This window comes from Pseudophryne corroboree, chromosome 1 (genome assembly GCF_028390025.1).
Source record: "Pseudophryne corroboree isolate aPseCor3 chromosome 1, aPseCor3.hap2, whole genome shotgun sequence".
NCBI classification, from domain to species: Eukaryota; Metazoa; Chordata; class Amphibia; order Anura; family Myobatrachidae; genus Pseudophryne; species Pseudophryne corroboree.
The window spans coordinates 1,047,084,573-1,047,111,059 of NC_086444.1; the positions used below are offsets into that span (position 1 = coordinate 1,047,084,573).

Genomic DNA, 26,487 nt, shown 5'->3' on the forward strand with positions numbered 1-26,487 from the left:
ATTATGAACTATTTATTGAAACAATTTTCAATAAATTATTTTGTCCTATAAAGCACATTATTGAATTGGATAAGGGTGATTGTCATGCTGGCTTTCTCGTAACTTAATAAAAAGTGCTCATGGCTAAGTGTTAGAGCATTATGTTTGTGCCATAGTTGGAATAATGCTGCAATTTGACTGGGTCTGCTGAAATATAATGGGTTCCAATTGCAAAAAGGTTTTAGCCAACACATTGGACACTTATGTAAAAAGCTGCTATTCGGATCTTAAAACCAATCCCCTCTACATAATCAACACCCTCTCCATATAATGACTATAAATAATTTCAATTTGGGGTGTCCAGAAGCCGCACCCCTTAGATGTGGTGTTCAATGCACTCATGATACCACCATAAAAGTTTTCTTTCAAGAAAAATATTATTTTTATTCTAAATATTTAATTGGATGTAAATCACACACATTAAACGTTAACAATATGGTTTTATTCTAGTATATACAATTGTGGCTCTGTACAGCCAACACTTTCCCATAAAAAGGTATTTTACAATCACGTACTGTCCAGGTCACCTTACTCCTCTCTCCTCACACAGTATGTTTTGTAAGGTTTATTTAGGCAAACCACACATTTAATAAGTCAATGTTTCATTTTGTTTACATGTTCTTTAAGACTGAGTAATAATAATTAGGATAATAGCAGAAACCAAACATGACAAATGCAATGTAAATTGAACAAAAACAAGTGGTACTCACCTACAGATCTATAGAGGATATTGCTCCTGATCAGAAGTGTTACTAACAGTCTAGATGTGCAGTGAGAGGAAGAGAAAGAGCGATGGGAATTCTATCCCGAGGTTGTATCCTGCTCAGTGAAGTCTTTAGCTCTGTCCCTCTGCAGGATAAATCATGTGGAGTAGGATGTCTCTCTTTGAAACATAGTGGCTACATAAAAAAAGTCAGCACTACTTCACTTCAATGGGAGGTCCCAAGAGAACGATCTGCTGGCCAATACTACACTGCAGTGTGAGCTGTGTAACATATTTTACATGGGAGATAGTGGATAGACAGGGCTGGTTTTTCCATACAGTTTTTTATTCGATTATTTACTCTCTTCTTTTTTTTTGTGTGCATTCTCATTCACAATCCTATCTTTAACAAGTTGGTTAAGTGACAGTCTGGTATTGTAATCAAGATTATCCCACTACTATTAGCAGTGGTAAATTACAGCTGCTAATATTATAGCATTTGGTTATTATTATTATTATTATTATTATTATTATTATTATTATTATTATTATCATCATCCTTTATTCATATAGTGCCACAATGAATCCGCAGCGCCTATTACAGAGTACATAAACAAATGAGCAAAACAGGTGTGATGGTTAACATTACTGCCTCACAGCACTGAGGTCATAGGTTCTACTCCCACCATGGCCCTAACTGTGTGGAGTTTGTATATTCTCCCCGTACTTGATTGGGTTTCCTCCGGGTACTCCGGTTTCCTCCCACAATCCAAAAATATACTGGTATGTTAATTGGATCCCAACAAAATTAACCCTAACATGAATGTGTGTGCGTGTACATGTGGTAGGGAACATGGATTGTAAGCTCCACTGGGGCAGGGATTGATGTGAATGGGCAAATATTCTCTGTAAAGCACTGCGGAATATGTGTGCGCTATATAAATAACTGGTAATAAATAAAACAAACAGGACAAAACAGCACTTACAGTTCAAGACAATATAGGACAAGTACGGAAAACCAGGGGTTAGGTGCCATCAAAGGGGGTATATACGTGGAGTATAAGGTAGTGTAAGTAAGAGAAGGAAAGGCACGTGTGAGAAGGTCCTGCTCTTGCGAGCTTACAATATACAAGGGAAGGGATCTGTGTACTTAGTTATATGGATAAATAAGTGCATTAAGTGAAAACACTTGACCCAAGCAAAAGCACTTCAATAATGAAAGCAGATCTGTTTTCAGTGGGAAGATCTACTAAATGGGGGTACTCACGGGAGAGATGTGTGCTGAGCGATCTTAACACAGACCGCTCAGCACACATCTCTCACCCCGCTCAGCACAGCGCGATGTGCTGAGCGAGGGGGAAAGCCGACGGGGGGCCGCTCACTTCACACAACGGTGAAGTGAGCGACCCGCTAGATTGAGCCTGCATGCAGCTCAATCTAGCATCGGCGATAGCGATGCGCGGGGCCGCGCATCGCTATCGCTGGAGGGCATACACACGGCAGATCCGTGCTTAAAATCTAAGCAATCTAGCAAGATTGCTTAGATTTTAAGCACGGATCTCTCCGTGTGTACCCCCCTTTAGACTTGGAGAGTGATAAAGTGGACAGAGATAAACTTCCAACCAATCAGCTCCTAATTTCCATGTTACAGGCTGCATTTGAAAAATGACAGTAAGGAGTTAATTGGTGGGTATCTCTCTTCATTTAATCACTCTCCAAAGCCAGTACATATGCCCCATTAGTCTCTGTTTTTACGTTTTTATGATGAAACAAAACAATATACATTATAAGGGGACAATTCAAGTAGGTATGACTAAGTCACATCTGTAAGTGTAGCTCTATCCTGCACTTACGGTACCGTCAGACTCGTGGATTTTTTCTTTGCAGACCCATAGGGCTACATACAAAAATCCATGAGTCGCAGGTGAGATCAGGCCACGAGGGGGACGAGTTCGACTACTATTGCCAGCGTTTCTACTCCATTACAACAACTCGCCCCCTCGCATGTTAGATGGACCCCAAAAACTGATCACTGAGTATCTGCCAGTGGGTTTCTCGGAACAGAGCAAAGCTCTGCAGAACTCTGGAGAGGTTGCTACAATAAATAAACACACTTAAGGTCCCTACACACTTGCCAATAACAATGATTGACATGAACGATATCTTTCAAAAATTAACGCTAAATCGCTCATACTGGTCAGTGTGTATGCATCAACGATGAACGATGTGCGGCCCCGCGAACGTTCATCATTGATCTATCCTCGTTTATACATGTAAGTCAATTTGGACGATATAGATGTAAGTACTGTGATATCGTCCAAATTGGCCATCGATATCGTCCAGTGTGTAGGCAAAAATCGCTGGCGAAAATATCGACCATCGTTAATATCGTTGATTGATAAAATCGCCCAGTGTGTAGGGCCCTTTATTGTTATGTAGTATAAAGATAAACTAGAGAAACAAATAGTTCATGGATGTTTAAAGATTATAGGTTGATACTTCTATTGCCTTTTGAAAAATAAAATAGAGCTAATATACTTACTACAACATTACAAATACTACACCTAACAGAATATATTGTTCCACAGGTCCCAGTATAAAACTACAAACAGAAGCATGCAGGATGAACTACTAAACCACTTTCTTTCTAACTTTAGCTGTGACTCCTGCAGAATTACTGTCCTCCAACTAGACAGTGCAGTTGCAGCTCTTGAGTCTCTACAGGGATTTTTTTCGCTCACATTCTCACCCAAACCTCTTCGGTTGTCTTTAAAAAATATTTAAATGTAAGGGCCTCATAAATATTTACAAAAGTTTGAAAGAAATCTGTGGATCAGGCCAATGGCCCTTACTGACGCATATCCAAAGGTAATTGCAGAACTTGTGAAATCTGGCCAAGAAATCAGATTGCAAACAAACACAATTTACAAAGCTTTTCATCTTTTTCACGTGCAAACCAATGTGCCAAACAATGAAGGAAAAAAAGAAAGCATTATGCAATGGAGGGATTATATGTGTGAATTTTATATAAAAAAATTATGTAAATATTATTAAGATTAGTAAATGCAAAAAATATGCCTTTTTGGAAGCGTATCTTTTGCATATAATATATGCAAGTAGGCAAGTATTCACTGATGATGGTGACTAGTAGTAAACCGACATACACAATGCTCTGCATATGATATAGGCATTTTGGTTCTTTTGAGCAGTACACACCCAATTTACTTCAAACTCTGTATGGGCCCCATATAATACATACTTTATCATTCAGCCATCGGCATAGCATTACGTGATTTCCCAGGAATTCAAATTAAGGGGCTAATTCAATCCAATAATATAAGTCTTTGCCATCCAATGGGAAATTCTTATGACTATGGAATCCAATGTATGAAATCTAAAGGGGAAAGAGCCTTATGTCATACTATTATATCTCCTGACATACAAACATATCATTCGTACATTATAGCTTATATAAGCCAATCCAACAGCCCACAAATACGAAATGTTGACATGGAACACATTGAAAAATAATAATGAAATACAGAAAAAATAAACAAATGTCACTTGACAAGCCTAAGGCATCTGAAGAATATGCCAGGGAGAAAAAGAAATCCCAAATGCGCAGACAAGTACTATAAATAGAAAAAATGTAAATGTTAATGGAGATAGAAGAAATTATTGTGTACATACAATGCTGTACAATGACCTACAGTGTATTTCTAACACAGCTGATGGCCTGAAACAGAGTTCAAAGCAGAGTTCCCTGGGAGATTAGGAGGTGAACTAAACTGGAAGTGAGTTGGCTACTGCCATTATTTGGATAAATCTTTAGAATGGGTTGGCTCATTATCATGGAACTAATTTGTCTGGATGTCAGCTTTCTATCAGCTTTAGTAGGCCCTTATTAGTCTAGACATGTGTAGTGTGGGAAAGATATGCCTGTCACTAGTACATAACCTTGCACGTGGACTCAGACCATGTGACCTGTTGCCTCCAGTTATTTCGTTTGTAGGTGACATGCTAGATAAGAGGTAGTAGTATACTTTTTTTTGTAAATCAAATACATGGAAATCCTATTGTGAGATCCTTATGCCTCTCATTTTTCAGTCAATGTGAAAAGTTTACATCTTCTCCTAAAATAGGCGCAATGGAAGGAAATCCCCAGCAGTGGTGAACAAATTGGAATAAGGAACACATAATATAGTTCCCATAAGTCTCGCAGATACTTAATAGAAGGTGTCTTCAAAAATGCAATTAAATAAATTATATATTCAGTAACTCATCTTTGTCATTTAATACAGTAAAGGGGGTCATTCCGAGTTGATCGCTCGCTAGCAGTTTTTAGCAGCCGAGCAAACGCATTGTCGCCGCCCACCGGGGAGTGTATTTTCGCTTTGCAAAAGTTCAAACGCTTGTGCAGCAGAGCGCCTGCAAAAACATTTTGTGCAAAACAAGACCAGCCCTGGACTTACTCTTCGTTTGCGTTGATTCTAACGTTGGAGGGTTGGCTTTTGACGTCACACACCCGCCCAGCGTTCGACCAGCCACGCCTGCGTTTTCCCCAACACGCTTGCGTTTTTCGAAGCACTCCCTGAAAACGGTCAGTTGACACCCAGAAACGCCCCCTTCCTGTCAATCTTCTTGCGGCCGCCTGTGCGAATGAAAACGTTGCTAGAACCTGTGCAAAACCACAAAGGACTTTGTACCCGTACGTTGCGCGTGCGCATTGCGGTGCATGCGCATTGCGGTGCATACGCATGCGCAGAAATGCCGCTTATTAGCCTGATCGCTGCGCTGCGAACAACGGCAGCTAGCGACCAACTCGGAATGTCCCCCAAAATGCCTGGGAATTATACACTCTCCATGTTGTCATCAATGCTTAGCAAGGTTTGCTGCCAATACAAAGTACTACACTGCTGTTGTCTATAAAATGCACTGCACCTAATTGAATATATTGTGGTCATTTAATATATTGTGCTGTACCACTGTATAAATCACACCTGTAACATCTAGGGGCATATCCAGTTGGGGTTTTCCTCGCAGGTAAAAGATCTGTGTTTAACGCTAAAAGCTATTCAATTATTTTACACAGAGCCGGCCTTAGCTATAGGCAGGCTAGGCATTTGCCTAGGGCATCCAAGCATGTCTAGGGGCATCCAAGCATGTCCCTGCAGCATCTCATGCTGAGAGGGACAGTCCGCAAACTAACTGTTACTTTCCAAATGTATTCAATCAGTACTTGTATACACTGCTGTTTACATTTGTCAAAAAAAATGCACACTGTGCCTTAAACTTCCTCCGACATGCTTGAATGCCCCTGACTTGTGAGACCTCAGACAGACAGCAGAAGCCCAGTAAATGCAATTCCTGGACCTGTGACATTTTTACTGACTATATAAGGTTATTACTGGATGACTTCTTATAATGACACATGTGTATTTTGGAAGACTGCTTCACAGAAACCTGACATCACCTATACTGCTTGTGCACATGGGGGAGGGGGACCCTGCCATCCTGTGTGTGTCCCTGATCCCTGTGCAAACCCCAGGTGTCTGCAGGGACATAACATGGGCAGTGTTCTCCCCACACTTTATTTCCTAGTCAGTCCATACCGTAAAATTCCCCTGCCATCTAGCACTGTAACGTGGTCAGTAAGTTGCGTTGTGCTATTTCTATATGAAACATCAGTGCAGCGTGACTTTTGGACACATCAGACTGGAGGGCAGAGCATTTAGCTCCCACAGTATAAAGTAAAGTGCATGCAGTTAACGGGAGTAACAGACACCAGCAAACACACTGAATAGTGAAGAGAATGGACAGTTTCTACATGTTTGATACTGATCTTTTTGTATAACCAGCAAGTGTGGCAGTATCTGTGGCAGTATATGTGTATTATGGGCATTACTAATGTGGGGCATATGTGTAAGGTTCCTTTACTGTGTGGAATTATATGTATTATGGTCATTACTGTGTGGCATTGTGCAGAGTTGAACTGGCCCACAGGGTAACCCCCCGGTGGGCCCCACTACCTGAGCGTTGCAGGTACAGATGCAGAACTAGCGGCGGAGCTAGGGGGCACCAGACAAAATTTTGCCTAGGGCATCAAATTGGCTAGGGCCGGCTCTGATTTTACATTTTCTCCGCACCTTCTGGAGCTTAGTGCGCAGGATATCAGCAACTACTGTAATTGAATCGGTCAGCACCGACAATTGCTGTGGGGTAAATCCTGTGACTCAATGGATATGCCCCCTAGTGTCAAGAAAAAGTAAAACACAAGTTGTAAAGGAGATCTTAAGAGTAAAAATAGTAGAATAGAAAATTAATCATTGAAACAGTGGAAATAGATATAATGTGATAGTAATACCCCATTACTAGAGTTTGACTTTCTTTAAAAAGGAGGACATTGATGATTGTTCCTAATGACTAGAACATTTAAGATTGAAAATGTCTGCCTCCAACACTGAGCTGTGGGAGTGTAACTTGGGAGGCAAAGCCCAAAGGAAAGTGTGGTGTAAAAGGAGACAGGTAAGCTGGCAGGTTAAATAATTTGCTCAGTATATTCCAGTTTATCCCAGATATCCAGGGTAATTTTAAATGTAGTCTGGGCAATCGAGGTACCCCAGGGTTAAAGTGGGTCGGAACAAGGTGGAACTGAGTTCCGCCACCTTTATTTTTAGGTGGAACTAGTTCCTCCTCCTCCACAGCCTTGCACAGTAATTCCATAATGTGTATAAGCAGTACCACTGTGTAGCATAACGTGAATAAAGGACGCTACTGAGTGATGTAATGTGAATAAGGGCAGGGCTTAAAGTGGTCCTGGAGATGTGGTGAAACTCATTTACCCTGCCATCTACCCACACACCCCTCACATTAAGCGAAGTCAGGGTCAGTGCTAGTGCTTTCTGTACCCCCCTGCAAAACATAAATTATTGCCCTACTTCCCATACTTTATAAAGGGACATTGATCTCACAAAGAAGCAATGTGGTCACACAATAGTATCCCTAATTCAAATTACACAACACAGTAGCACAATCTTATTTACATTACACTGCATGTAGTGCCCATGATTCATAGTACGCCACATAGTGAGTCCCCTTATTCTGGTTAAGTCACTCAGTAGTGCCCTTTATTTACATTGCGTTACACAATGGTACCCTTTATACACGTCATGCCATACAGTAGTGCCCTTTATATACAATGCCCACGGTAATGCCCCTTATACATAATGCCCACAGTTGTAGTGCCCCTTACACATAATTACCACAGTAGTGCCACTTATACACATAATTCCCACAGAAGTGCCGCTTATACAAAAAATGCTTACAGTAGTAGTGCCCCTTACACATAATGCCCACATAGTAGTGCCCCATACATATGACCACAATAGTGCCGCTTATATACATAATGCCCACAGTAGTGCCCCTTATACACATCCCTGCCTCTTACTCCAGCAGCTCACCGCCTGTGTCCCTCCAGTAGCTTCATTCGCTGTATCCCTCCAGCAGCTTCCCCACCTCTCTTGTCCCTCCAGCCCCTTCTCATCTTGTCTTCAAGATGCACAGAGCCTGCTCCTCTTCATGGCTCTTCGTCACTTTAGTAGCAGTGACATCATGATATCACATACGCCGTGCAGGAAAAGGAATCCATTGGGACCTGAGGAGGTGATGACTGCTGTCCAACAGACACAGCGTGCGTGAGTACCAGCAGGGGTGGGCTGTAGTTGGAGGAGGACCATGAAGCCACCAGGACCTAAGGAAGGTGGAGGTGGCTGCAGCTCATCAGTAACACTAGCGCCAACTGCATCATTGATTGATATAGGTTATAGGGTGGGCTTTTCTGTTGGAATTACTGTGCAGGACAATGGAGGAGGTGGAACTAGTTCCCACTACCGTAACAGGTGGTGGAACTCGGTTCCACCTCATTACTCCCCCCCCCCCCCTCCACCACCACCACCACTTTAGCCCCTGAATAAGGGGCACTACTATGTGGTGGCAAATTAATCAGGGGCACTACATGCTGCGTAATGTGATTGTGGTGGGTGAAATGAGTCCCACCACCTTTCCTGGACCACTGTAAGCCATGGAGGTACCCAGCATAAAAGACTAACCCAATGTCACTAAAGTGTCCTCAATCGCTACCCAATATCTCCTGCATTGACTAACAAGCTAGACGAGAACATGGTTGATCTGCACAGCGTGATAATCTTTCTCAAATAAGGGTGAGCCTAAGCCACAATTTACTGATGATCTAGCCAAGCAAGATCTATTGAATCTTGGTACTTCACTGCTCCATATACAGCATGGCAGATGCACTGCATAGTCCTGTGACAGGATGCAGACACATGGAACAGGAGAGGCTCATAGAGATACAGTAACCTGGGCTGGACTTTAATTTGAAAGACCTTCATTCTACTAGACCAGGAGATGTATAAAGGACTTCAAAAGGTTACATCTTGTTAATGACTTTTAATAGGGACAATATTTAGCACAAAATAATTGATTGTAAGATTCAGTCATCTGAAGCCCCAGGTACCAGAGAGCCATGAGACACCAATGAAACACAAAGTTAAGAAGAGAGCAATTTACTAACATAATCTTACAAGATCTTAGTACTCTTTTAATGCACGAGTCGTGATCTCAATATAAACTCCTATAATAACATCTGTATAAACAATAAGTTGGAATGTCTTTTTTGATGTTTTTCAATTCAGTGTCCATTAGGAAAACCTCTGTATTATAAGTAGAGATGTGCGCCAGCCCAAATCTCGGGTTTTAGGTTCTTGTTTTGGATCTGTATCTCCTTCGTGTTTTGGATCTGTATTAGTTTTGAATCTTTATTTAAAAATAAAAAATCATAAAAACAGCTACAATTAATGAATTTGGGGGTGTTTTTGTTCCTACAGTATTATTAACCTCAGTAACATTAATTTCCACTTATTTCCAGTCAATTTTTACCACCTCACAGTTGTCAATATTGATTTCATCCAGTTTAGGCTAAAAGGTTGCACCAAGGTAGCTGGATGACTAAGCTAACAGCAATGAGCGGCACAAACATGTAGCACTTAAACTTCCAACATGGCACATCTAGGAAATAGAATATCACTGCAGTGGCAGACAGGTTCGCAGTTTAATAAACTATACAAATGTTTGTCGTCTACATAAGAAGACAGTCAGCAATGCTCCAAACAACACATAATGCATAGAAAAGAGGTGCAAGATGGAATTGTCCTTTGGCCCTTCCACCCATTCTTATGGTGTATATATTAAACAGGACATGCACAGTTTAACAAACCAATCATTTCAGCGACAGGGACCGTCACTTGTGGCTGAAATGATTGGTTTGTTTGGGCCCCACAAAACAATTTTTTAAAAGGACTACTTCCAATCAGTAATGACTCTGAGGATGTTGAGGATGAGGGTGTTAATTACATTATCATCTTATACAATAAATGTTATGCCTTCATCGCAAATGATGTAACATGGAGGAGTTGCCTAGATGGCTAACGTTTCTACAGTACCTCTACTAACTTTGGCCTCACAAATGGAGCAGGTGCTTTCACAAACATTGTCAGGATTGGGGTAAAATTAATCCCAGGCATTACAATGGTTTTATTTTTATCACGGTCAACAACTGCAGACACTGGTGGCTGACTTACACAAACAACATCATCAACATCCTCAGTGTCAGATAGTAGTAGTACACACATATCCCCCTCATTCTGTTCCACTTCCACACACGTATCCTCAATTTCTAGTATGTCCTCCTCATCATCACCATCTTTACTTGTACTGCTCCCCACATGTGCAGATGGTGCAGAAATGGTGGAAGGCGGTGCAAGAGACTTCTCTATGAGGACAGTGTTAGAAATGTTAGACTCACACATAGCTGACGTGGACACCCATAACACGTTCTTCAAGAATGTCTGATGGTTCTGATTCTGAATGCACAGTTTGCCTTACTACTTCTGCAGATAACTTCCCTTTTGATGTTTTTTTCTTTACCGCTGTAAAATTAAATGATTTTACATGCCCTGACTTAAACCCTCTATGCCCCTGGGCATCGGCCTTAGTAGATGACGTTGATGGACTTGTATTGTCATGACTGGTGGCAGCACTGCACCACTAGTAAGTGCTTCCTGCTCTCCGCTCAATTTTTTGTTCTCCATATCTATCCACAAACACAAATGAAGTGGGGTACAACACACACCACAATTTGTACAAAAATGTATCACCTTCAGTGTCTCACAATACGTCTATGAGTCAGAAATAGTAATCAAACACTGTGGTTTAATATCACCAACAGTGTCACACAATATGTATATGAGTATAAAATAGTAATCAAACACCGTGGTTCAATTTCACCAACAGTGTTGCAAAAATGTGTATGAGTACGAAATAATAATCAAACACTGCGGTTTAATTTCACCAACAGTGTCACACAATACGTGTATGAGTCAGAAATAGTAATCGCACACTGCAGTTGACCTTCACCAACAGTGTAACACAATACGTGCATGAGTAGGAAATAAAATATATTACTGTGGTACCACCTTCACCCACAGCATCACACAATACATGTATGAGTCAGAAATAGTAATCAAACACTACAGTTGACCTTCACCAACAGTGTCGCACAATACGTGTATGAGTAGGAAATAAAATATATTACTGTAGTATAGTGATGAGCGGGTTCGGTTCCTCGGAATCCGAACCCCCCCCGAACTTCACCCATTTTACACGGTTCCGAGGCAGACTCGGATCCTCCCGCCTTGCTCGGTTAATCCGAGCGCACCCGAACGTCATCATCCCGCTGTCGTATTCTCGCGAGATTCGTATTCTATATAAGGAGCCGCGCGTCGCCGCCATTTTCACTTGTGCATTGGAGATGATAGGGAGAGGACGTGCAGCGTTCTCCCAGTTGTGCTCAGTGTGCTGCAAATATCTGTGCTCAGTGTGCTGCAAATATCTGTGCTCAGTGTGCTTGCAAATATCTGTGCTCAGTGTGCTGAAAATATTTACGTTCTCTGCCTGAAAAACGCTCCATATCTGTGCTGCATTGTAGTATATAGTAGGAGGACAGTGCAGAATTTTGCTGACCAGTGACCACCAGTATTATATCAGTACGGTACAGTAGCATACCCTCCAACTGTACCTTTTTAATAGGTACAGTACCTTTTTTTTATGGTCTGTACCTATTTTTGGCTCTCCAAACTTCTATTGAAAGTATAGGAAAAGGGGCATGACCACGCCCCTTTACCCGTGACCACGCCCTTTTTTCTAATTTGTACCGATTTTTGTGTGTAAAATGTTGGAGGGTATGCAGTAGTCCACTGCTCTACCTACCTCTGTGTCGTCAAGTATACTATCCATCCATACCTGTGGTGCATTTTAGTTGTGCGCAGTATATATAGTAGGAGGACAGTGCATAATTTTGCTGACCACCAGTATATAATATATAGCAGTACGGTACAGTAGGCCACTGCTCTGCCTACCTCTGTGTCGTCAAGTATACTATCCATCCATACCTGTGGTGCATTTTTGTTGTGCGCAGTATATATAGTAGGAGGACAGTGCATAATTTTGCTGACCACCAGTATATAATATATAGCAGTACGGTACTGTAGGCCATTGCTATGGATATATTACTGGCATATAATTCCACACATTAAAAAATGGAGAACAAAAATATGGAGGGTAAAATAGGGAAAGATCAAGATCCACTTCCACCTCGTGCTGAAGCTGCTGCCACTAGTCATGGCCGAGACGATGAAATGCCATCAACATCGTCTGCCAAGGCCGATGCCCAATGTCATAGTAGAGAACATGTAAAATCCAAAAAACAAAAGTTCAGTAAAATAACCCAAAAATCAAAATTAAAAGCGTCTGATGAGAAGCGTAAACTTGGCAATATGCCATTTACGACACGGAGTGGCAAGGAACGGCTGAGGCCCTGGCCTATGTTCATGGCTAGTGGTTCAGATTCACATAAGGATGGAAGCACTCATCCTCTCGCTAGAAAACTGCAGTGCCACTCCTAGATGGGCCAGGTGTTTGTGTCGGCCACTTGGGTCGCTTAGCTTAGTCACACAGCTACCTCATTGCACCTCTTTTTTTTTTCTTTGCATCATGTGCTGTTTGGGGACTATTTTTTAAATCTGCCATCCTGTCTGACACTGCAGTGCCACTCCTAGATTGGCCAGGTGTTTGTGTCGGCCACTTGGGTCGCTTAGCTTAGTCACACAGCTACCTCATTGCGCCTCTTTTTTTCTTTGCATCATGTGCTGTTTGGGGACTATTTTTTTAATCTGCCATCCTGTCTGACACTGCAGTGCCACTCCTAGATGGGCCAGGTGTTTGTGTCGGCCACTTGGGTCGCTTAGCTTAGTCACACAGCGACCTTGGTGCACCTCTTTTTTTCTTTGCATCATGTGCTCTTTGGGGACTATTTTTTTAAATCTGCCATCCTGTCAGACACTGCAGTGCCACTCCTAGATGGGCCAGGTGTTTGTGTCGGCCACTTGGGTCGCTTAGCTTAGTCATCCAGCTACCTCGGTGCAAATTTTAGGACTAAAAATAATATTGTGAGGTGTGAGGTGTCCAGAATAAACTGGAAATGAGTGGAAATTATGGTTATTGAGGTTTATAATACTATGGGATCAAAATGACTCCCAAATTCTATGATTTAAGCTGTTTTTGAGGGGTTTTTGTAAAAAAAACACCCGAATCCCACAAAAAACTTTTAGGGAGGTTTTGCCGAAACGCGTCCAAATCCAAAACACGGCCGCGGAACCGAATCCAAAACCAAAACACAAAACCCGAAAAATGTCCGGTGCACATCACTACTGTAGTACCACCTTCACCCACAGCATCACACAATACGTGTAAGAGTCAGAAATAGTAATCGAACATTGTGGTTGACGTTCACCAACAGTGTCGCACAATACGTGTATGAGTAGGAAATGAAATATATTACTGTGGTACCACCTTCACCCATAGCGTCACACAATACGCGTGTACGTCAGAAATGGTAATCAAACACTGCGGTTGACCTTCACTAACAGTGTCGCACAATAAGTGTATGAGTATGAAATAATAATATACTGTGGTCTGACCGGCAGTGTCACAGTACTTATAAAAATAAAATAAAATTTGTACAGTACACTGGGGTACAGCACAAACAAATATATATATATTTTTAAAATAATTATATTTTTAGGCTTTTTGTTTTTAGCTTTTATTATTTAAATTTTACACTGGGGTGGACCCTCTGGATTGACAGACAGATCACCCCTTTTAGATACAACAGACAGCGCACTACTGGACTGATACAGCAGACAGAGCACACCTGGAAAGATACAGCAGACAGGGCACCCCTGGACTGATACAGCAGACAGGGCACCCCTGGACTGATACAGCAGACAGGGCACCCCTGGACTGATACAGCAGACAGAGCACCCATGGACTGATACAGCAGACAGAGCACCCATGGACTGATACAGCAGACAGGGCTCCCCTGTACTGATACAGCAGACAGGGCACCCCTGGACTGATACAGCAGACAGAGCACCCCTGGACTGATACAGCAGACAGGGCACCCCTGGATTGATACAGCATACAGAGCACCCCTGTACTGATACAGCAGACAGGGCACCCCTGGACTGATACAGCAGACAGAGCACACCTGGACTGATACAGCAGACAGGGCACCCCTGGATTGATACAGCATACAGAGCACCCCTGGACTGATACAGCAGACAGGGCACCCCTGGACTGATACAGCATACAGAGCACCCCTGGACTGATACAGCAGACAGGGCACCCCTGGATTGATACAGCATACAGAGCACCCCTGGACTGATACAGCAGACAGAGCACCCCTGGACTGATACAGCAGACAGAGCCCCCATGGACTGATACAGCAGACAGAGCACCCATGGACTGATACAGCAGACAGAGCACCCATGGACTGATACAGCAGACACTGTAACCACTGCTCTAGAGTCTAGAATTACAGATGATTTCACCTAAGCAAAGACAGTTGTATTGCAGCTCACACAAATGCAGAGCAGGATGCAGGATATGCGGTTAGCATACCGCTCGTCGGGATCCCGGCTGTCACAATACCGCTGCCGGGATCCGGACGGAGGCACCATACCACTGCCGGTATACCGGCAAGGTAGGTGATTGCCCCTCTATGGGTGTCCCCGACACGCATAGAGGGAGAGTAGAACCTGTGGCGAGCTTAGCTCGACACCGAGCATGCAGCGTGGCGAATGCAGTGAGCCCGCAAGGGTCTTCATCGCGCTCGCCCCCCTGCCGGCATTCTACCGCTCGGGATGCAAATGTCAGTATACTGACATTCGGCATCCCGTGCGGCGGTAAATCATACCGAACCCGGATGCAGAACCAGCCACCGCAGTCCTACAGGTACTCTGCATGGTTTACTGAATATTCAATGAAAATGAAAGTGAACATAAACTATATTTAGAAACAGGACAGATTTTCTATTTATGCTAATTAAGTGGAACTCATTTTAACTTTTCAACTTTACATTTATCCCATTTCGCCTACAAATCCCTAATTGACTAGAAGAAACGTTCCATTAGAGGGCAGTGACAGCTTTAGGAAGCACGGGCCTAAAAAACATGGATAACATAATTGTAGGGTGTCAAACCAAGTGCCAAGAATATTAAAAAGAACAATGGTCTATATCTGCTATTTCCGTCACAACTCTAAAATACCAAGTTCATTCTTGAAACAAATTCTTGCACTGGCTGTCTCTGCTGGGAGGCTGGTTAATTAGGACTGAGGCAAAAGAAACAGCGACAAAATGACAGCATGAGTTTTGTGTCCAGTATACAGGGAACCCAAACAGATATCCTTTTCCATACGAAGAAAACATCAAATATTTGGAATATTCTTTGTGTGGCCGACAACTAAATAAGCGGATGAGATCTGGGTCAAAAGGATAATCGGACCTGAAAAGTTTAAATTTAAACCTCACTGCAGGGGGGTACAGATGAACCATTTACTACTTACCTCTATTTATTTATGCAGGGATTTTATGTTTGCGTTAAGCCCTTAGTACAATAGAGGCCAGGATTTGAGAGATTTGAGAAATTCTCCAATGTTTATTAGTTTTCAGGTAAAAAGAAAAAAAAAAGAAAAAAGTAGACCGTAATGTTGACTGTTACCACTTATTTATTTAATAACACTACGTGGGACAAAAACCATGAGATAGCTGCTGACATAAAACACCTAAACTTATCCATAAACAACTTAACTGCATAAGCTGAATGGGGTCAATAGCAATTCGGGATTGAGGAATGCAGTTCCTGCTCTATTTAGCTCTTCCAGTAATTCTAATGTATTCCTTATTAAGGCTGGGTATCTTAGATCTAGCAATAATCGGTTGTAGATAATGATATATAGAAGGGGATCCATTCAATTTGCCGTCTGGATGCCGACGCCGGAATCCCGCCAGCCGGCAATGTCGCCAGCCGGAATACCGGCGCACAGGGTCTATTTCCACTCATGGGTGTCCTTGACACCCATAGAGTGGAAATAGAACCTGTGCCGAGCGCAAGGGGACTCGCACCACTGACGGCATTCTGCGTGACAGGATGCCGCTGTCGGTATACTGACAGTCGGCATCCCGGTGGCATCCCATTTGTAATCCTATAGAAGTTGTCCAGGGCATATTATATGTACTGTAAGTATAGATCTTCACCCACAAATGTCTATCCTATTTTTGTATACTTCACAGGTGACGTCCAATCGAGAAGTGTTTCCCAAACTCTATCAGGCATCAGTTCACTGATGAGGGCCTAGATTTCTTTATTTCTGAGTTTCTGAATACTAAAGTGCCACGGATCAATGGGATTTCCCTTAAAGTTTATAAAAAGTGTATTTTAATTAAGTAATTGTGTATAATATGTATTATGTACAATAATCTGAAGGAGACGGGTTCCATGCCGCCATCAATGTCAGAGAAATTAATTGCTGGTTACATAAACTGGGCAAGATCCCCAATCATGCATAGTCCATTCATCCAATATCACAAACACAGATGGGAAAATACTTGCCAAGCGCCTTGCTACAAGGATTAACCCTTATATCACTAAAATAGTCATTCCTGATCAAATAGGATTTGTGTCAGGCAAGTGGACTATATTTAAACAATTTTTATTTACATCTCCAGATGTCCCACAAAGCTGAGGAGGGGGCAGTGGTGATGTCCTTGGATGCTATCAAGGCCCATGACTCAGTGGGCTGGGGCTAAAGGTCCTCATACAGTACATCAGGAACCATTTCTCCAATCTGACGCCACACCGATCTGTCAGGGAATCGGAGAAATTCAGCATTTTAAAAATCCTTGGATGTCGACCTTTTGACCTGTCGACCTAGAACATGTCTACCTAGAGACCCTGTCGACCTAGTTACTGTCGACCAATTGTGGTCGACCTAGACATTGTCGACCTAAGTGTGGTTGACCTAGAGACCGGATACCTTGAAGCACACCCCTAGATGTCACAGATCTGCAGTGAGTACAGACTGCATTTCTTATTGCTGGTGGCTTCTGGCCTTTTCCACTGCCTCAGTCTCATCCTTGCCAGCTGGCTGCATAATGTGTGCACTGTAGGCCTGTGTACAATACTGTAAATGTTCGGGACTACAAATGTCAACATGACCCATTTCCTCTGGAAGATATATGTCTCTTCCTAGATTTAGCCCCAACTTTCTCACTGACTTTACCAGGACTAGTGTATTTATTGAGCCCCAACTTTCTCATTGACTTAACCTGGACTAATGTATTTATTGAGCCTCAACTTTCTCACTGACTTAACCTGGACTAATGTATGTATTTATGCAAAAAGTCTTTTAGTTAATTAATTAATTAATGCATGGTTACATCAGTCAGAATGACTAAAGTGCTGAATTAAACAAACATGTCCTAGATTGTCTAGTTGACGTCTATTTAACCAAAGGGATCAATAAAACATGGCAACACTGCCAATCTTATGTAGTTTGGTAGCATCATTTCAGTAGCTTGAATCCACTGTTGCCGAAATAAAGAGTTAGAGAGTTTTGTGTTCTAAAAATCAAGTTGAACCTAGAATCCTTGCATTCAAGGGGCAATATGGCAATGTGTGTAGAGATGCTGGATATCTGTGGTACTGTGGATATGTGGCAGCTGCAGAATGTGACGAGGTTGTACGGTAAACAGCGAACTAATCCAGGAATTTTGGCCAGGATTTGAAGAACCTTGATAGGTGTAAGGACAAGTCTGGTTTCACCACATCAATCTTGTTTACATTAATTTGCAAAAATCTAATCAATGAAAGCAGAGATAGAGCTGGGTTGTGAGTGACATGTGGAAAAAAAGAGCTCAATGATCAATAGATTGATTGCAAGTGAGTGGAGAGTATTGGATTTACTTAGGCACAGTTGGTCAGAATGGCAGAACTTCCTCATGGGCCTTAGTATACCAATTTCCACAACTGCACTATACTACATACATGTATCCGGGTTAGAATCTGGTTTAGTTGGTGGGGTTCAAGTCCTGAGAGTGGGGTTCAAGTCCGTGGGAATTTAACTGTGACAATAGTTTCCATTGGGAATAGAAGCTGTAAAGAAGTAAAGTCAGAGATTCAATTAAATAAGTAGAGGTGAGGAGAGAAGAGTAGAAACTGATTTGCATAACAGAACCCCACAAACATGTACATAGGACAAAGTGGACGGTGTTGTGCAGTTGCTCAGAAAGTGGTGGCCTGGAAAGAGCCAACACAGTAGGTTGGTGCACTGTAAGACGCCAAAGGAGTTAGGGGGAGATTTATCAAAGCTTGTAGAGAGAAAAAGTGGATGGAAATAAAGTACCACAGAATAATAACATTTCTTTTCTTGTACTATGTCACAGGTTGTGTTTGAAATATAAAAGTTAGGAGCTGATTGGTTTGTACTTTATCTCCATCCACTTTATCCCTCTCCAAGGATTAGTAAATATCACAAAGCCTCCCAGAATAATAGCAACACAGCCAGGCAAGGGGTGTGACAAGGAGTAAGGACATCCAAATACATATTTATGCAAAATGAAAAAGTTCAGTGTGCGATAGGAACATAGGACAACAGCAATGAATGTACAGCTGTGATGATCAGATCACTGTAATATGCGCTTGCAGAATGAAATCTACAACAGGAAAGGGAGATAAATTATTATAGTAATAAAGTAACATCATTCCATCTGGTGTATTGCAAAAAATGAATCCCAAATACAGGAGTGAAACAGATGTACATTACATGGTTTGTGTCATAAGATTTGCCATAAGAAGATAACTGTACATTGCATTAATGCTTATAGTAGTGTACAAGCACGGACGTAGCAGAATATTCTACAAGCTCCACACTTTTTACTCGAAGAACAAAAGTCTTTGCTATGGTGTCTGGAAAGTGGTAATGCTGCAATGTCTCTTTCTGCTTTCCACACTACAGAGAACCCTGACAAGACAAATAGCAGCTTAACAGACAGTCAGGTCACATAGTATAACATACCCCATGCTCTCTTATGGATTTCCTGGCTGTCTACGCACTCTCACTCTATCCACCGAAGAGGAAGATTGATAAATTGTCCTAGCAGCTTCTCATGGTATACAATGCAGTCTTCTCACTTCCAATTTATGTTTCAAATGTGCTTCAGAGTGATTGACAAAAAGACGTGAAGGGCACCTCAAATCAGACCAATGGTCCCCATTTAAAATGATGACCCTACTATATCTCCCCAAATAATTTGGGTTCCGGTATGAATGGTCGACCATGTTATGGTCGACAGTCATTAGGTCGACATGAGTTTTTTTACGTTTTTTGGTGTCGTTTTATGCGTAAAGTGACTGGGAACCCCAATTAGTGCACCGCGTCCCCTCGCATGGCTCGCTTCGCTCGCCATGCTTCGGGCATGGTGCCTTCGCTCCGCTACCGCTTCGCTCGGCACACTTTACCGTTCCAATCGTAGTCCATGTGGATCGTAAAGTATGGAAAAGTTCCCCAAAAGAAAAAAAAGTTAAACTCATGTCGACCTTTTCATATGTCGACCATTTTCATGTGTCGACCATGTGTCCATGTCGACCATGTCAACGTCGACCAATAGTGGTCGACCTAATGACTGTCGACCATAACATGGTCGACCATGTGAACGGATACCAATAATCTCACCTTTTGCTAGGTATTATTAGAGCCAGTTGTAAAGGTGTTGACAAGGAAGAAATAAAAACAAGAAATCCCTATGCCTTCTCTGAGCTATGAAAATTCCAGATGAGACCATTATGTCATATCACTGGTTAATGCTAGGAACTAAACAAAGGTTTCAGCCTATGCTAGACAATCAGGCTATTGCTGACAGGCAGGGTAGAGTGATGAGGTGCATGGTAGGAAGTGTCTATCATCTTAATTATGATAGTGTGGTGTGCTAACTCTAGCATTGCCTTATAAATCCAACAGAAGTAAATCATTGTCCTCATTTAGGGATGCACTAACTTGAAAAATTGAGTCAAACCTCTGAAAACTGCAGTTTTTGGAGGTATGCTGCATTCTTAATACAGGTTGAGTATCCCATATGCAAAATGCTTGGGACCAGAAGTATTTTGGATATCGGATATTTCCGTATTTTGGAATAATTGCATACTATAATGAGATATCATGGTGATGGGACCTAAGTCTAAGCTAGGGCCGAAACTAGGGGGGCTAAGGGGTCAAGCGCACCGGGCGCCGGATTTCCGGGGGCGCAGGGACCTCTACCCATCTGTCAGCTGCTTCTCCAACTCCTGCCCGCCGCGATCATCTCCATCAGCTGAGTTACCGGCGCGGTGCCGCCGCTGCTGCACGTCTCCCAGTACTAGGTTACAGCCAGAGACTCCCACTGCAGCTGCTTGTCCAACACTCGGCCACCGCGATCATGTCCTGCAGCTGAGAACGGAGGCGCCGCGGTCCCGACGCTGTTGCAGGTGACCTCTGTATTCCGGCCTGGCAGCGCCTTCTGCAAACCCGGCTCCAGCCCAGCTGCCTGCCTGTGCCTCCCGCTGAGAGAAGACAAGCCAGCGACAAGTTCAACGAACTCCCCACTCTGGCGTAAGGCAAGCGGGCATTGTGTGAGGGGGGAGTCCAGGCAGGAGGAGCAGCCTGTGCAATATATGTATAGAGCATATATGCTTATACTGTGTGTGTGTGTGTGTGTCGGTGTATATATATATATATATATATATATATACTGTGTGTTTAAAAATAAATAAATATATATATATATATATTCCCTTGGAATTTATTTTTATATATTGTATTTTTGCTTTATTTTTATTTTTTTATTTATTTAAAAACATTACTTTTTATCTATCTATCTATCTATCTATCTATCTATCTATCTATCAGTAATTGATCACCTTGACAAAGGGGCGTGCCAGCCCCGAAACGTTGGTATGGCGTGATATTTAATACATGTCGCTGTGATTTTCATTTCTTTATTTATATATATATATATATATATATATATATATATATATATTCTAAAAATAAAGATGAGGAGAAGGTGCTCTCATAGTGCAAATCAGTACTTTAATGGATAAAACACCAGTATGTACAATCCAGGACAGGTAATTCAAAGACTCGTACCCTGATTACCCACACTGTGGGCTGATTACCACATGGTTTGTAAATATTCCACAAAGCTGTAGCTGTAATCGCCTACCGCAGTCCGGGACAAAGCACCGTATCCGGCCGTGAAATTAGCCAGGACCCGTCAAGCCACTGTGCCGAGGGATCGAGCAGATCGTCCAGCACACTTGCAGGAAAGGAACGTCTGACAGACCACGCCCCTTTACTTTTAGAAAACATTTCTCCCGGAGTCCGGAGTGAATATAGGAGAGACGTGCTGCGGTAATTAATTTTATCTGTGCCCCAAGCCCGGACTGTTGGTCTGTGGATTGTATATCAAAGAGTCACCAGCGCACCTGTATATGCTTCTCCAAATATATATATATATATATATATAAGCTTTCGGCGGCACTCAGAGCATCAAAGAAGGAGACAAGACTGTGTCTAATAGTCAATGTTTCAATGTTACATTATAACATTTTCATCAGGACAATACACTGTGAGCAACAACATACCTTTATACCCGCCAGACCGTCCGTGGCACCCAGCGTCCGCCGATATTAGTGTGTATTTATTCTTATATACACTTTTATTCTTTCCCTTTATTTTTATGTGGTTTGTTATCCTTGTAATAAGTTGTTTGTTCTGTATCACTACCAGGTGAGATTCTCCGTGACGCCACGTCCAGCGTCCCGTGATGCCACGTCCAGCGTCCTGTGATGACGTCATCTTCAATGAACGGGTGCGGCGGACACTGGGTGCCACGAACGGTCTGGCGGGTATAAAGGTATGTTTTTGCTCACATTGCATTGTCCTGACGAAAATGTTATAATATAACATTGAAACGTTGACTATTAGACACAGTCTTGTCTCCTTCTTTGATGCTGTGACTGCCGCTGACAGTTCATTTATATATGGGGACCCTGTGTGTTTCTCATAAAAGGCACCGGCTATCATGCTGTTTTGTATATAGGAGAAGAGTGCCGCTGACTGCACTTGTGTGTATTTATGTATATATATATATATATATATATATATAATAGCATGGGTCCGGCACTCCTCGATGAAATCCACTATTGCATCGGTGCCTTCACATGTACTGCTGTACACCAATATAGTTACCCCAGTGCGGCACTCGACTTGTAATAAACGGACTCTGGAGACCAGTAAAGTTCAACAACGCTTCAGTGCTCGCAAGCACTATCGTCAGGTTTATAAACCTGACGATAGTGCTTGCGAGCACTGAAACGTTGTTGAACTTTACTGGTCTCCAGAGTCCGTTTATTACAAGTCGAGTGCCGCACTGGGGTAACTATATATATATATATATATATATATATTTGTTTTTATAATTATTATTATTTTTTTGTATGTGTGTGTGTGTGCGGTGGTGGTTGTGGTGGGGGGCTAAATTTCTGCCTTGCCCCGGGTGCCGAAAATCCTAGTTTCGGCCCTGTCTAAGCACAGAATGCATTTATGTTTCATATAAACCTTATATACCTTATATAGCCATATATGGAGCCTGAAGGTCATTTAATACAATATTTTTAATAACTTTGTGTATTAAACAAAATTTGTGTACAGTGAGCCATCAGAAAACAAAGGTTTCTCTATCTCAGTTTCACTACAAAAATTCTGTATTTTGGAATATTCCGTATTTCGGAATATTTGGATATGGGATACTCAACCTGTATATTCGATGTGGGCCACCAACACTGCAGTCCCCATAGAATGCTATGGGGCTGCGATGTGCCGGTATGCATCAAATCCAGAAAGTGATGGCGTTGCCTACAGTAGCCTATGGCTTCTTTTCCTAATAGAAGCATACAAAAAAAATTATTTCAAAAGATGGCACTCATCAATGTAAAGACAAAAAAGGCATATTCATTACCACAATGTTGATGCCATGCCGTTCAATAATTAAAATGTCAGCCATACAGGACAAGTCAACATACAGTATGGTGTATAAAAGTGATAAGGGGCGGGATGTTCCGCATCCCACCCTTATTCTCAATATGGATTCCCCACTACTGTACCAATGGCTTGTAGTACTGTGTAAAACTTAACATGAAATTTTAATTAATCTGAAGAGAATATGATTATGATTATAATCATCATCATCATCATCATCATCATCATATATTTTATATATTTATACAGTCCTTTTCTCCCAGTAGGATTCAGAGTGCTTTACATTTGCAGTTATAAAAAAGAAAGGGTTTGGTATATTAGGTAGACAGGAGCATAGCCAGAACTTTGTGGCCCCATAGCAACATTTTGAGGAACCCCTGATGCTGCTAGAGAGACATTTCTCTGCATTTCTCAGTTGTTAGTTTTATGCCCCATAATAGTAACCTAGTTCATTTTCTGACCCATAGAAATGCCATAGTTCACGTTATGTCACATTGTAGGGCTGCCAATACACATTTTGCAACACAGTACCCCCAATTCACATTATAACATACAGTGCCCCCAGACAGTTCATGTTATGTCACATAACAGTGCCTCAACTTCATATAATGCCACACAATATTCCTCCACTTCATATTGTGTCACATTACAATGCCCCAGTTTATACTAAGTAACATTATATAATGCCTTTTAGTTCATTTTATGCCATATTACATTAATTAGATCCAGGGGCATACCTAGATATATTGCAGCCCCAAAGGCAAAGTTTGTAAGGGCCCTATGTACCACTCAATGGTGAAAAATGTATATAACACATGTAACTGTGACAGGAAAGGTGGTCCCCTCTCAGCTCTGGGACACTTTTCTCCAGGTGTTGACATGTTATATGTTGATATCATAACTGACAACATTATGACTGCATACAAAAAAAGAAAAACATGATACAAAAAATAATAATAAATAGGTTCATTTGCTTTCCGCACCTTCTTGAACCATGGCAACCTAGAATATCAGCATTTTTTTCCAAAATTAGAAGTTCTGAAGTCATTATTACATTTAGTAAATTGTGCTTATCTGTCACTGTTAGGTTACATTATGTGGTGGGTGACAGGGTTGAGCTTCTGTTTGTCCACATGTTTTATGATTGTCAGCGACTTACACTGGATTTGACCATAAAGAATTTGAACTGGTTCTGGATCACCAAACCGTGGAACCCCTGCAAGTCACCTGTGGCACCCCATGGAAACCACTGTGTTAACAGATACAACCACCATGATTCAGAACCTTGTTAAATGTGTTAGTGAATGATGTCTAGATGTGTATTTCTGGTACTGTAAAACACATTTTGTTATAAAAAATGGACTCTAATGAGTACCCATACAAACAGTACAATGGATCAGGCAATAGGTGACTGGCCAATGGGAAAACATTCCAAAGTCTAATTCCATGTAACTCAGGGGCAGATTTATTAAGCCTAGTGAAGTGATAAAGTAGAAGGTGATAAAGCACCAGCCAGTCAGCTCCTAACTGTCATTTTTCAAACCCAGCCTGTGACATAGCAGTTAGGAGCTGATTGGCTGATACTTTATCTCCATCCACTTTATCACTTCACCAGGCTTAATAAATCTGCCCCTCAATTCTTATTTTCTCTAATTTAACCATCATCAGTGACACTTTGCTAAAACGTAACTTCTACAACCATATGACTCAATATTTCTCGCCTATTGCTTCACTACACCATCTGACCAATGGCACCTGCTTGCAGTAATGACAAACAAAATAGTTGCAGATGACTAACTTGCTGCCAAGTAAAGTACATAGGGTGATTCTCCAGAAAGTGAACATAAAGTCCTGTGTATCACATGCTTTTAATTTTTTTTTCTTTTAAACTGGTCTGTTAAGAAATTGTTGTTATATCAAAACTTAAATTACTTAGTAATAACAGGCATGTCCAAACTGCGGCCCTCCAGCTGTTGAGAAACTACACATCCCAGCATGCCCTAACACAGCTTTAGCATTCTCTGACAGCAAAACTGTATCAGGGCATGCTGGGATATGTAGTTTCACAACAGCTGGGGGGCCGCAGTTTGGACATGCCTGCCCTATAACTTAAGACCCACTCAAATCTTGGTATTTTGGAGAAGTATGTTATTTGAATTTGTGTAGCTGTCCCGTGCATCACGGAGAATCGCCCCATTGGTTATTATATCTGAGCTCTGCCAGGTCCCTAATTAACTTCAAAAATACACTCCGCTCCTCTGGTGCTACTGCTGTCAGTCCTTGTGGAGATACTCGAGATACTCTAAGCCTCCATCCTTTCTGTTTTGTATTTTTTTGTTTTGGTTTTTCAATTCTATTCGCAGATATTCACTATTACACAACAGAAAAACTGCAGAAGATACTTCTGTGATTTCTCTGTGATTTATGTGTTGGTGAACTTGAGAAACTGAGATAAACCGATAAACTGGATGCAATTTTCAGCAGACTATGCATGCACCCCAAGATGCAATCACAGACTACACATGTGCTGCCCCTAGGGTTGCCACCTCATGCATCATCAATTCCTGGAGAATTCTGGAATCTGGGAGAGAGGAAAAGCCTCCAGGAGGGTTGCCACCAAATCATGGAGAATCCAGGAAATCCGGGAGAGATGGCAACCCTAGCTGCTCCATGCATAGGGTACTACTTCACATAACCATAAATGACAAATCATTGACATGTATCATGGTAAACAAGTGTGGAACCTATGTCAATGTGTGTCCTATATTGCCAACGGTGGATTGTAATGGAAAACCAGCCTGGGAAATTTCTGAGGCAACCCTAAATGGGGTGGTGGAGTCTGATGGCAATTAAATTGCTCATAATGTCCATGTCACCGGCACAGTGTCACCGCACTGAAAATACTGGGAGGACCTGGGTGCTTCATAAAGTTGTCCATGATTGCTCAATGCCCACCCAAGACTTGGCACCCTAGGCTGCAGTCTGATCTGTCTAATGGTTGTTCAGTTACGGATCATGCTCCCTCAAACCCTGACCACATTCTCTTCTCCTTCTCTCACACCCCAGCCACATCCTATCCTCCATAATCTTCCTTCCTTCACACCTAACTCCATCCTTTCCTCCACTAACCTGCTCCTTCCTTCACACCCCATTCACATCCTCTCCTCCATGTGTGAGTGTGAGCCTATGCTTATGTA

At 42.0% G+C, this 26,487-nt stretch overlaps 1 protein-coding gene across 8 annotated transcripts in view; it reads right to left on the reverse strand.

Moving 5' to 3' along the window:
* The window catches only part of SLC7A2 (solute carrier family 7 member 2), a 149,237-nt gene that overhangs the window by 85,053 nt on the left and 37,697 nt on the right, over window positions 1–26,487 (reverse strand). For 3 of the 8 annotated variants that reach the window (XM_063920840.1, XM_063920836.1, XM_063920838.1), the window contains exon 1: window positions 750–944. The exons of the other annotated variants lie outside the window; for them this stretch is intronic. The gene's annotated coding sequence lies outside the window, so the exon portion shown is untranslated. Of the gene's footprint in view, window positions 1–749; window positions 945–26,487 lie in introns of those variants that run through there. 8 annotated transcript variants of the gene reach the window in all.